Source organism: Trichoplusia ni, chromosome 4 (assembly GCF_003590095.1).
Source record: "Trichoplusia ni isolate ovarian cell line Hi5 chromosome 4, tn1, whole genome shotgun sequence".
In the NCBI taxonomy this organism is placed as follows: Eukaryota; Metazoa; Arthropoda; class Insecta; order Lepidoptera; family Noctuidae; genus Trichoplusia; species Trichoplusia ni.
Window position 1 is genome coordinate 8994669 of NC_039481.1, and position 12699 is coordinate 9007367.

Below are 12699 nucleotides of genomic sequence, written 5' to 3' on the forward strand. Positions count from 1 at the left end.
CTTTATCCTTCATCAGTTCATTTCCATGTTACGTCATAATTTACAAAAAATCTCCATAAAAATATTTCGTTCCCCAACTTTCGTCACAGGTTACACTGCACCGTTTTTTCCTGTCGCCTGGTACAACGGCATTATATTTTAGGGTTTAAAAATAAAAGCGCATCGTCGTCGGTTGTTATTCCTTAAAAATGAACGACCTTTTTTAGTCTGACCCACTTTCTTGTAAACGATGGAACTAGTGGCGCTTTAATAAAAATACTTCATTGATTTTTATGCGCTTTGTTGCACGATTATGTTTTGGTGTATTGTGAACTGTTTAAGTATTTTATGAGGTAGTTATTGAGGGTTCCGTACTTGAGAAAGTAAAAACCCTGTTTTTAAGACCGTTGTCTGTTCGTCTGTGACCACGCTGTATCTCATGATTTGGTAGGTAGACAGTTGTAATTATCTCCAGTTGATATATTTCTGCTGAAGCTATGACAAAATATGCAAAAAGAAATTGTGATAAGCGACGTTTATCACGGACATACATTTGCTTGTGTCCCCACTCAAAATTTACCGGTAGTTTAGAGTTTCGTCGTTTGCTTTTTTAATATATTAAGATAAGTTTTTTAATATATTATAGAAATATACAATATTTATTGTTATATATTTTTAATGAATATGAAATTTTGTTCCATTATTCTAGCAAACATAAGTAGATCTACATCGGATAATGACACTTAATTATAATTAATGCTTCATAAACGATAAAATACCTATAAATCAATCAACTAAGAATTAATATTCTCTGTTATTAATATGACAAACACTAATTTTAAACTCTTTAATCCTGAGATTTTTTTATTTAAGAACGATTTATTAATAATTAATTTTGAACTCGTTTCCAAGTATTCATTGAAAATTATTAATTATTAATGAACAAACTTTCAAGTTTCATTAAGTTTATCGGATCAATAGCCTTATCTTATTAAAGGAATTCATTAGCTTTAGGAGGGATCTGAGACAAATAGCTTTCGAAACAGCCATAGGGTTCAATAATAGATTATAGGTAAGTTATAATAGGTTTAAAGATTTTAGTAGCGAAAATACATAACAGCCATGAAGTTGATTGATCACATGTTAAGACACGCTCGATGCGGCCGGCCCGTGGATGGGTGACCATCTATGTCATGCAGAGATCCTTTATGTTTTAGAAGGCAATTGTGGGTCCGAGCTGTTATTGACACACTAAACGACAAAGTTAAAAAGACTGTCGAAATTGCAGCACAAAACTTTTCAATGAATTAACAAAAAAAAAAGGTTAAAAATATAATAGTATTCAGTAGGTATTTCATATTCTTAGTATTACCAAACGAAGATCTTAAATAAACAATAAAAAACACTATTCAAGTAGGACTGTTTACACTCAAACTAATAACAATACTTATTAACACCAAGAAATCTTAAAAACCGAATCCAAAAAAATATCAAGCGACTATAATAAGAATAATATTTCCTCTCGAATCCATTTTATCTTGCAAAATACGATTAAGTAAGGCGCGACTAATCTCCTGAAAATACAGGAAAAGTATTAGGCCACGGCTTCTGAGATCAACTTAACTTGTTGTGACGTCAAAATCTTTTAAGACCTGACGCCTACAACCTCCACTTAAAGTAGTTATGTTGTAGTCGTGGAAGAGAGACGGAGTATGATACGTAGAGCGCTATCGCCCTTACACAATGCCAACGGTCCTGCTTTGGATGATGGCAGGCCCTCAGGAAGTTCCCTTCACGATACCCACGATTTTTTTTGTCTGTGGGTAATACGATTGTCAAACTTTTTTTCTATTTAAATGGCTTTTGGTGTGAGTTTTATTATTTTGGATATATGTCAGTTAAATAATGTGGACAGGAAATTGTTAAAGTTTTTTCTTTTTGCATTGATGCCTGAATTCAAATGTTTGAGGTTAAGTTTTTCTTTATCATAATTACGTCACATTGAAATACCATACTGAGTACTTAAGTTGCGTTCATTAACCTATTTCTCTTACTTCCATAATACAACGGTTTACACTCACATTTTTATCGGGATCGGCCAGCCAGTTTGTGGCCTACCCAGAGTCCTTAGAGCAGTCACGTCGACGGGATTGCGAGTCAAACTTTTGATAAATACACGTTGCAATAATGCAACATCCTTTCTCAAGTAAATCTAAAAAAAATGTATTTTTTTTAAGTAAAATATCAAAATACTTACAGAGCAATTACATAACCCAGTTTATGGACATACACTAAACCGCGTTTGTATATCTATCCAATCGAAATATCGACCAACCCACACTTTCTCAGTAATTGCTAGAAGACACCCACATTTACGCATAATTCCCAATGATATGAAAACAACAGTCATGAAAAGAGCTTTTAATTTTATCATTATGTAAATTTACAGTACTCCTACAAATCTCAAATCGCCGTTGTTGGTCTGAAATCAGCCTAAAAGAGGAGTGGGCCAGACAGGTTCGAAGTTCGTCGTTCGTTCAAGTGTTACCCGTAGGTTCCAACATAAGGCAATCCCCAATGAGATTAAGATTCATAGAGCCTCATGGCCCAGCCGAAGCGGGAGACGCTAGGGGAAAATGAAATTTTATTCCATTAAGAGCTACATGCTGACTCCCGGCAACCTTAAGCGCTTGCCTGTCGACCTCGAATCATAGGTATAGCTCAGAACCAGGGCCAGACTGATGTTGGAGTTCGTGTTTCACACGCGCCTCAAAGAGATATCAGCAAACTCAGTGGAGCTTTCAGGACTGATGCCTGCCAGGCAAGCGAAGAAAATAATAATTATTTACTTGCACTTGTATTTTGAGACATGCAAATGTTTGTACAAATAATTAAAACACCATATTAACTATTATCAGATACATACTATACTATACTACTAAACTACAAGGTGCATCTTATACAGGTTAAAAGTTATTGTGGCAGTGGTGTACAAAGGGCAAAGAAAGGAACATGGGTGGTTATAGTCAGTACAGTCTGACACTTATATCTGCTCAACCCTAAGCGGAAGGTGCCATTTGATGCTTTGCAATATGAAAATAAAAGTGCTCAGCTACTATTATATTCATCATCCACAATACTAGTTTCATACATACCTTTCAAACCTATTCAAATAGCAAGTTTAACTTAAGCATTAAAGAAGCACCTTTACTACAAAACTTTGCCTCAATATATCCCACTTCTAACTAATCTAATCCCTCTCTGCTTAGCCCTTCTTCCCAATACTTCTCTTATTAATTTCTAATAACAACACTGGAAGTTATTAATCTATAACAAGATAAATCAGGAACGTGACGATGGAATTTCCCATCAAATCCTAATTGTAAAATAACATTTGAAGATCCAATTGACATAGTGGCTTATCGCTTGATTACAGTTCCAGGATTGATTTAGCTCAGCAATATTATTTGTTCACCCCACAAAGATAGTAATACAATTATTTAAGAGTGGGTTTAAGACAGGAATTCTACGTACTGATTGCAACATTTTTGTTTCAAATTTCTACGGCAATATTCGGAGTTAAATTTAACTAAGGAATGCTAAAAACACTCAACAGCTGGTCCGACTCGCAACACCGAGGGTTTCGAACAAATAGGCTAAAAAAAATACACTAAAAAATAAATTAGTCAACTAATAAATTTATGGCCGTAGCAGCCGTTGCTTATCGTCAATTTTTATTTTTATGGTGGAATCAGAAATCCGTTCATTAGAAAATTAACTATTTTTATTTTATTAAGCCAATACATACATCATCTCCAAAATACTTTTATTTCCAACATAGATGCCAAGTGGTCTTGAATAAAGCTTGAAATACTGCTCAAAGGATTCGCTCAGAATTTCGATGCACGTTGGATTTCAAACGAATTGGACCGAATATACACGAACGGCGCTAAAGGGACCTCCAAGAAGACGTACAAAGCACGTTCGAGGGTCAATTTCACCCATTAAAATGTTATCTATGAACTAGGTTCGAAACCAGTTCAGAAAAAATATTCAAAATTTTCCATGCTCACATTGTCTCTTCTATTGCAATTGTTACTTTGGTTAAGAAGGGTAATATAAAAATATATAGGGTATTTGATCTCTTAACTGCGTTTAGTAGTTCACACAGATTGTAAGAACCAAGATTAGATGGGTTAATCGCGTTCATTTTCATCTGTGAAATTGGCCCCTAGTCGATATTCAAAGCAGGGTCTTAAGCTACAAGCATCAAAGGTTTCAACTGTCGGTATAAGTGCAGAGACGTTTTGGGGTTAGCCTTGCACATAAATTGAATTAAATGTTAAAAGGGGTTGTTACAATAATTTAATACTACATAACAGCAAAACAATTAGCGTGATCGCAAACGAACGCTGTCTCAAAAATAAGCTTTACTAAATAACCTTCAAGGGCTGTTTAATTTATCGATGCATTATTTTCTTTTTTTAACCATAACTTTCCCTAAATTGCTTTTCCTCCGACTTTACAAACAATTGGAAACAATTGATCATTTAGGATGAAAATACCTCCCACTAGGTAGATATCTACATATACCTAATTATACGTCACCGGATTATTACCCTGTTCACTTTAACATCATCAAAAATATTTCAAACAAAATTAGTTCAAGCGACTGAAAATTTCTCTGAGGTGAGACATTTTCAAAACGAATCTTTAATCATAATCAGTAGTTCCCGCTAGCAATCCAAGCACAAATTACGTGGCTGAGGTAGGGTGACTACACTTTGGAGACGACCAGAAACTCTACCACCTCACCTTAACGCTATATTGTTGAAGTTGTAGAAAAGAGACAACACTACTCCGAGCAGCACGCCATCTCTCGCCTACAAGTATAGTCTTGCTTTAGAAGCTGGTTGTAGGCCCCCGGGATTAAATTGGAAAAGTTTTTAGTGACGTCATGATGATCGATCGCAAGATTCTTTTTTTTATGTTCAAAGTTCGAACTGGTTTGAGAAAACTGTTATTAATCACAAGTATTAAAAGACACTTACAAATTATCCGTCCAATAAAGTTTTCATTTAAACTTTTTGGTTTAAGATTTTTAATGTACAGTCAAACTTTGCAGGACTTTTGATGGAATGTGTAAAATATGATTTTGGTAAAAAAGGGGCAAGTACCAATTTAAAATTCTTTAAGCAGAATACTTAAAAAAATATAATATTATATTAAGTGGAAGACAGAACTATAACCAAATTTGGAGAATTTTATCAAAGAAGTTGTTTAAAGATATTTTTATTAGGTTGTAAACTTCCTCTCTTATCAAAATAAATTCACAACCTTAACAATAACAAAAGTTTTTATAACTTTCTTATACACAACCAATAACTGAACAATTTTTTTTTAGTATATAGGTACCTACATGTACTTGGAAACGTTTTGTTAAAAATACAAGCATGTTTTCACTGAAATAACATTAACAGTAAAACTAACATGTGCAACCTTTTTTCTAAATTCCAAATGTAACTAATGCTTGAAATTCCGAACTCGCATTCAGTCTCATATCTGCGAGCGATTACTCGAGGGACCTGCAGTGCTGTAGCAGTTTCATAGTGATTGATGGAACGCAATGCAGGCTGACGTGAACAGCTTGAACTATAATACATCAGGCTATACATTACACACACTGAAATGTTGAATATTTGATAGTGTTTTCAGTTTTACAGAAAGATACATACGAGAAGAAAAACAAGAGATGTCTAGACACACCTGATATATTTTTATATAAAGAATTGACTGTAGACCTCTGAAAAAAACACGAATACCCTTACTTTTTTCTTGTTTTCAGAAATAATCTTTAAAGAAGCCAGATTTAAAAGAAACAGTGAAAAACTGTAGTCACAAGAACAAGTTGTGCACTCATGATCTATATTAACAGCTGATTTATTACGCTTATATTATTTGGTCCCGGTTTTTTATTCAAATAAATATTTTGCTTACTCTGCAACGTCAGTGATTGATAATTCGCAATGCGGGCTGATGATCCGTAACTGTAATGTATGATGACATAATTTATGCTTTACTACGTTCCAGAGAATATATTCTGGCAAGAATAAATTACAACGGTTATTTCGTGAGAATTTATTGGACAGGCATATTGCAATTAACAGCCATGAACAAGAAGCCCGTTAGCGGGCTGGTCTGTATAAGGACAGCGATTGGTTGCATAAAGACATGCAGGTGTGCCCCTAATATTGGTTTTGTTCTCTTTTTATTGATTTGTTTTAGATCTTTCCATCAGGATAGTTCCAACTCGTGGCACTGCACGAATTGATTCAGTTGGATGGAAACAATAAACGATTGTAAGTAAGCCTATTGTCCTGAGGCATGATTGGGAAGAGGCCCAAGTTCAGTGGACTTCAACGTGGATGATGAGGAAAAATTATATACAACAAAATATTTAAACAAAAAAATCAAGGGAAGTTCCAATCACGTTTACAGGTTCGCATCAAATCTGTCATAGTCAAAAGTACTCATCTTAAAAATTGTTTACAAATTCAGTAATTTATTGTATATCTTTATTCTGACAAATAAATGTAGGTTTATATTTAAAGTATCAAATAAATTACTTCAATTGCATTTAAACATTGTCCGCCCTTTAACGGCAAGGTGGTCACACTGTAATGAGCGGTGAAAATTGAAATTTAAAAAAGTTACAAAATAAATTGCTCGGACTACTTCTGCAAGCGAATTTATACTGTACTATATTTCTTTTTGTTAATGCACTTAACAACAGGGAAAATACCTTCATTACGTAAAGAAAATTGTTTGAAACAATTTCAGAAGCAAAATCTTTAACGATTTAACTTTATTTCCTTTTTTGCCCGACTATATAAAATTAGGTACGGTCATATTGACGTCATTGACAACAAAGGCATATAAAAGTCGACCTTACAGTCCTGTTATAAGGTTGCTATTACTTTAAAAGTGCTTCAACTATCTTTTGATCCGCTGTACGTCAATTTCCATAATGGTCTCTTAGTAAGAAACGAATAATAATATTGATTTACGATGGGCATGCATCTGAAAGTCTCTACAGTCATAAATTTAACACAAGTATTCGAGAATAACCTTAGGGAATGGAGATATGTTACCTAAATGTGTTTTATGTAAAACCAGCCGAAGTTTCTAGAAGTTTTAGCGTTGTGACGGAATGTTTGATAAATCTTAATAAGGCAGCAATATGTGAAAGTTCAAATGTCCGAAATGTAATTTAAAACTCGTTGGTTTTTGGTACTTTCATTTATTTTTAAGTCCCTACTGTGCATCGGAGAGGTGATATAAAATGAGTAAAAATTGTCCGCTATGTGAGGTGTCTCTCTCTGTGGGACTTAAACGGTTGAACCGATTAGGATTCTGTTTTTTTTTAAAATGAAGCAGCGTTTTTCTAACGGAAAACATTTCTGTTATACGCGGTCCAGCCTTTTCAAGATCATCGGTTATAATTTTAACAGCTCTGTGTGTCTATATTTATATGTCCTGTATTATATAATTTTATGTGTGCACCGGCTTTGTCCTCGACTTTTTTTTTGTAAAACATGTTAAGCACTAGATTCATTACTTATAAAAGGATAAATTCAGTTTATTATGCCGCCATTTTTTCAGTCAATACCCCGAAACCCTAACCTATAAAACATTTATTTTCCGCCATCTAAATCTACACACAATATACCCATTATCAAAATTTCAGGAAGCACAATACACAAGAATTTTATGAACAGCAAAACGAAGGGAGGACGGACATTATCCCATAAAATTTTATCATCCACCCACGAATGGACGTCCATTATCGTCAAAAATCATCTTCCGCAGTAATATCAGCCATTCGGGAGCAAAACATTTGACCAATAAAACCTTGAGATGCAATAAAAGGGTGAAGATATTCGGCACTTCACTTTGTGACTGTACCAATATATAATGTCGTGAGTAATTTGATAATTACATAAATTTTATTGAGGAAATAGAATGGATTAATGCTAAGGCTTGTTAAATCCAAATATGGGCCGATAAGCAGTTGAATGTCGATATGGCTGCTATAAACTCATGTAGGTGTATACGTGCTAGAGTGTTTCCTTCGTAGGTATGAAACGTATAACAAAATATCATCAGCTGAATTAAAAATGACAATATCCCGAAATTTTTGTTTTCTAATCGTCATGTGAAAATTGTTAGTTTGTGAAATTTTCATTTACAGTTTCCGCCAAGACAGGCTTTATGTAACACTGAATAAAGAAGGGCTTGATTAAAAATGTCGTATATTCTCACTTATTTTACATTTGATTTTACTATTCATAAACGAATTAACACTTATATACTATTCAATTCTATCTCTTAAGCTTTATCTTTAAACTGCTACCTAATATTCCTAACGACTACAACACTGATTATCCGAACACAATTAATTCCAGCTTAATCAGATAACATCAGTTTAAACTGAAAATCACAATTTTAAACCCGGCACCATTGTTGAAACATTCCCTTTGTGCTAAACATTGTAAGCCGACAACGAAATGAGCTACCTTGAATTTTAATTGTCTCATTACCGTCATACCTGGTTTTTAGTTGTTTTTGCGAGGAATAATGTCAGCGAGGTAATCGTGTAAGCTCGTAAAATGTGTAATTATTATCGTGCTTGGATAATTATTGTAGGATTTGGAAGCCATATTGTATTGGGCATGTTTTGGCCGGTATATAGAATGAATTAAAATTGAAAAATTGTTGGCGGTTTGGAAGTAATGAAATACGAATAAATAACATTCAGTAAAGTTTATTTAAAAACTTCTGCTTATGAATGAAGGAATATCCTTTATGCTTGGTATTTTTTAAATTTTATTTAGAATTCAGATTCGCCCAGGTGTTAAGCATCTAAACTTAGTACTTGGCACAATATAGCAGTATTAAATTAGAACACACAACTACTATAATTATGTAACCTAACAGATGTACCCTACAAAAATGAGAGAGTAAAAAAGGGAAAATATGAAAAATCATTACCATCTTCACCGCATCTTAAACCGCTCAGAAGCATCTTAAACAAGGGTTTTAGTGCTACGGTGCCACAGACAGACACACAAACTCACATACACTCACACATACAGCGGTCAATCTGATATCGTCCCTCCATTCAATCGGGAAACATAACAAAAATATTAAAGTGAACACAGTTTTCTAACTCATAGCTTTCATTCAATCTAAAAAGGCTTACATCGTGAGCCTACATGCTGACACACGTATCGGTCGAATACAAATTCACAAATTGATTCTGAGCGCCGAATATTGGGTGCACCGAATATTACCGATCGTCCGAATTGCTGAGCCAATGGTCGGTAAAAGTTTTAACACACTTCTGCTTATTACTTTTACATTGTTGGCCAGTTTCTATGTTTCGGATAAACGGAATAAAATTCTCTTTTTATTTTTCGTTCGATGTTGTTTGGTTTTGACGTCGTTTAGGCGGGATTCGAAGTTTATTTTCAATCGTTTGTTGTTGTTTAGTAGTGATAGCATAGTGCATGAACGTTGTACTGTCAAGTCGTAGGCTGTTGGTTGTTGGAGATAGTTACATGACACACATCGATGTTTAGGTCATGTAGCAAAAATGGTAAAGGAGAGATTATGAGGAAACCAACATGTTTGAATTTTTTTTCAGAGTGTCTCGAGGTAGAAACCTGCCTGCACCAAACATACGAAAGAATTGTTTACAATTGACTTAAATTGTATTGTTCCCTTGGAAAATTCAAATGAGTGTAAACTCAGAACTTTCCATCGAATTTCATGAACATAAAGTTTTTAGTACCGAGTTATAAAAATGTAAAGTATCATAGAGGTTGTACAGACACCTGATGCTAAGGTATGATGTTCAGAACTTTTGGATAAGGGGTTAATTCGGTGAACAACAAACACGTTATATGGCTTATCGTAGGTGTTATGGTACAGTTTACTTCAAGTATACGGTGTGAGGAAATACGAACCGTTGCTTCTGTGTGTGGTCTGAGTGGATACGGATATTCAGAGATGTTGAATTTTGTACTAAAAGTATAATTTTATTCATACTTAGTTACTTGGTTTTTCGAATTAATTACTGATTTTTTGTTTGGTTCTTACCTAGGTTTGATTCACATTTACTAAACAAAAAAACTTAAAAATAATCAAGTGCTGATGGATATTTTGTCCCCAGAACCGAATTTATTGAACCTACTGCACGCTGTTCCTAGCTCGTCGTTCCTCAAAAACTTCAGAAAGCCAGTTACCCTTGCCTTGCGGCAGCTTCAGGCGATTGTCATCGAGCATGCCGAATTAATTAAACACACTGTTTGTTTGACCACCTGCGATTATTAACAAAAAGCCTTCTTTTGGAAAGACAGGAGATTCCTCATGGATAAGCATCTCCTCGAGGGAGGAGGCAGATTTCTTATTAACTAAACCTGAACCATCATCTCTCGCTGACACTGCAACCCGACCTCACTTCACCTCCTTGCCGACGACTGCATAAACTCCATGCATAACATTATTCGGGTCGCGCCACACGTGCGTCTTCTGAATCCGTTTTTATAAAATGTTTACTTCTTACATAAAGTACCTATGCTTTTTTATTCATTTGAAGAAATATGATTTTATTTCGGATAGTTTTGAGAGGCAAAAGAAGGGTTATCACAATTCGAAATATTTTTTTGTTAAAGTGAGTTTCCATCTATTATACCTACGATCCTAAATAAAAATCAGATTGTAATGTCACATTGGTAGGCTATTCTTAAAAAGCTTTGCTTAACCCGAAACGACACTTCACACGTATGACATATGCACCTCCTACTAACCACATTCAAGAGTCTCAATTCCTACATGAAAGACAGATCAGGCGTGAAATATTCTGCGAATTGCATTACATTGCGGATACGCGCAACTTTAATTGCAAATGTGACGTAACATAGCCGGCAATGTATTATGACTAGAGGTAAGTTTCACCTCAATTAAATGACCTTAGTAATCGCATGTAAGTCAGTGACTTTCTGAGATAGGACGTCACTCGGAGATATTTATTTGAATGTGGGAGTTTCTTTACCGAACGCTTCTAAACATATCCAAGCTCTGTTGAGATCGAGCTTCAAATATATTAGTTGGGATTAAAATAACATTGCTGCTTCATCAAGAGAATCACGATTGTCTAACCAACATGGGTCTGTAAATAGAATTGAGTTACACGAGACGTGGAACTCGTGATTTAGTCGTCTGTAAAGAGCCTATTTTTAATCCCAGGAAGAATAAAAACAAAATTAATTTCTTTTAAAATCATGTTTAAGCTAGCCCGTATATGTGGAACCATCATAATACGCGTATAACGCATTGCCAGAAAACATTTGTAGAATAGGCATGGAAAATTTTAGCTCTACCTTCACACCTTGTTAACACAAGTTTTTAAAACCAAGATAGGATTTCTTAACCATAACTTATGTATTAAATTTTTATGATTTATGTAAGGCCTCAAATTAATAATTTACTTTTCAGTAAAATCATCATCAATTATGATTTTCAGTTATATCATATTTTCATTTTATTTGTTGACATAGGAGCAAAGTTCCTTAAATAATAATAAATATTGACACCCTTGATTGCCACTTGCAACATTATATCCATTCGATACTGCCACTGCTAGCTATGTGCTGTGCAGGCCAACTGCAAGTAAAATCTCGTCTTTTATAAAATCATCAACATTAATAACCAACACCTTTGGTAAACATACTTCTTATAAGGTAAGAGCAATACAAATAAAAGTAGAAAAGACCGGACTCCTTGGTCTAGTTCAACGCCTCATATATTCTGGGTCTCGCGTAGAGTAAAACAAAACGCTCTTTAACACAGGATGAGACTCCGGGCAATACATCATCGAAATTGGCAACACGAACCATAAGTAGGGGGGATAAGTGTAACGGATCATGTAGGAAAAGTCTTGGATGAAAATGAAGTTCTGTGTTTGTACGCCACTGCCTAAGGAATTTCAGTTTCTTTGAAGAATGTAATGTATATACGCAATATATGATTTTTTTATTATGTCATTGTCTTATGCTTGGTCTGATTTGCATCCATCTATACCTACACAACCTTTTAGGTATATTCTAATAATTGGAAAGTCGTTAAAGATTTATTTGGGACTGTTGAGTCTGGAAACGGACCACGGCAGAATTGACTACATTAAATCTGCTAATGAAATTCATTTTACATAATTACAATTATTATTATTGGTTGTTCTATATTAAAAATTTCATTGAATTTATAAAACTCAGTTTTACACAAAAAATTGCATAACTACGACGGTAAATCAAATGAATAAAACGGTCCTATTCATCATAATCCTAATCCCAAAATTATCCTATGGTCATTCCAAATCATGGCGACCTCCAGCTCACCGGCTGGAGAGCACTGTCTGAGATTTATCATGACACGTGCTAACATGCTACCGAATAAATATCTTTCCCTATTTCGTTCCAAATTCCTCTGCTTTTCTAATATCGTAGGGAAAATAAAGAAATAGAGAGAAATAATAAGACAAACTGCTTGATAAAGCGCTTGTGTATAACTGTGTTTTATTTGCTACAGCTGAAGAGAAATGGGCCTCGTGGCCAGGCATGAAAATTTCCTTTATAGGATATTGTTTTCGCGAAGAAAACG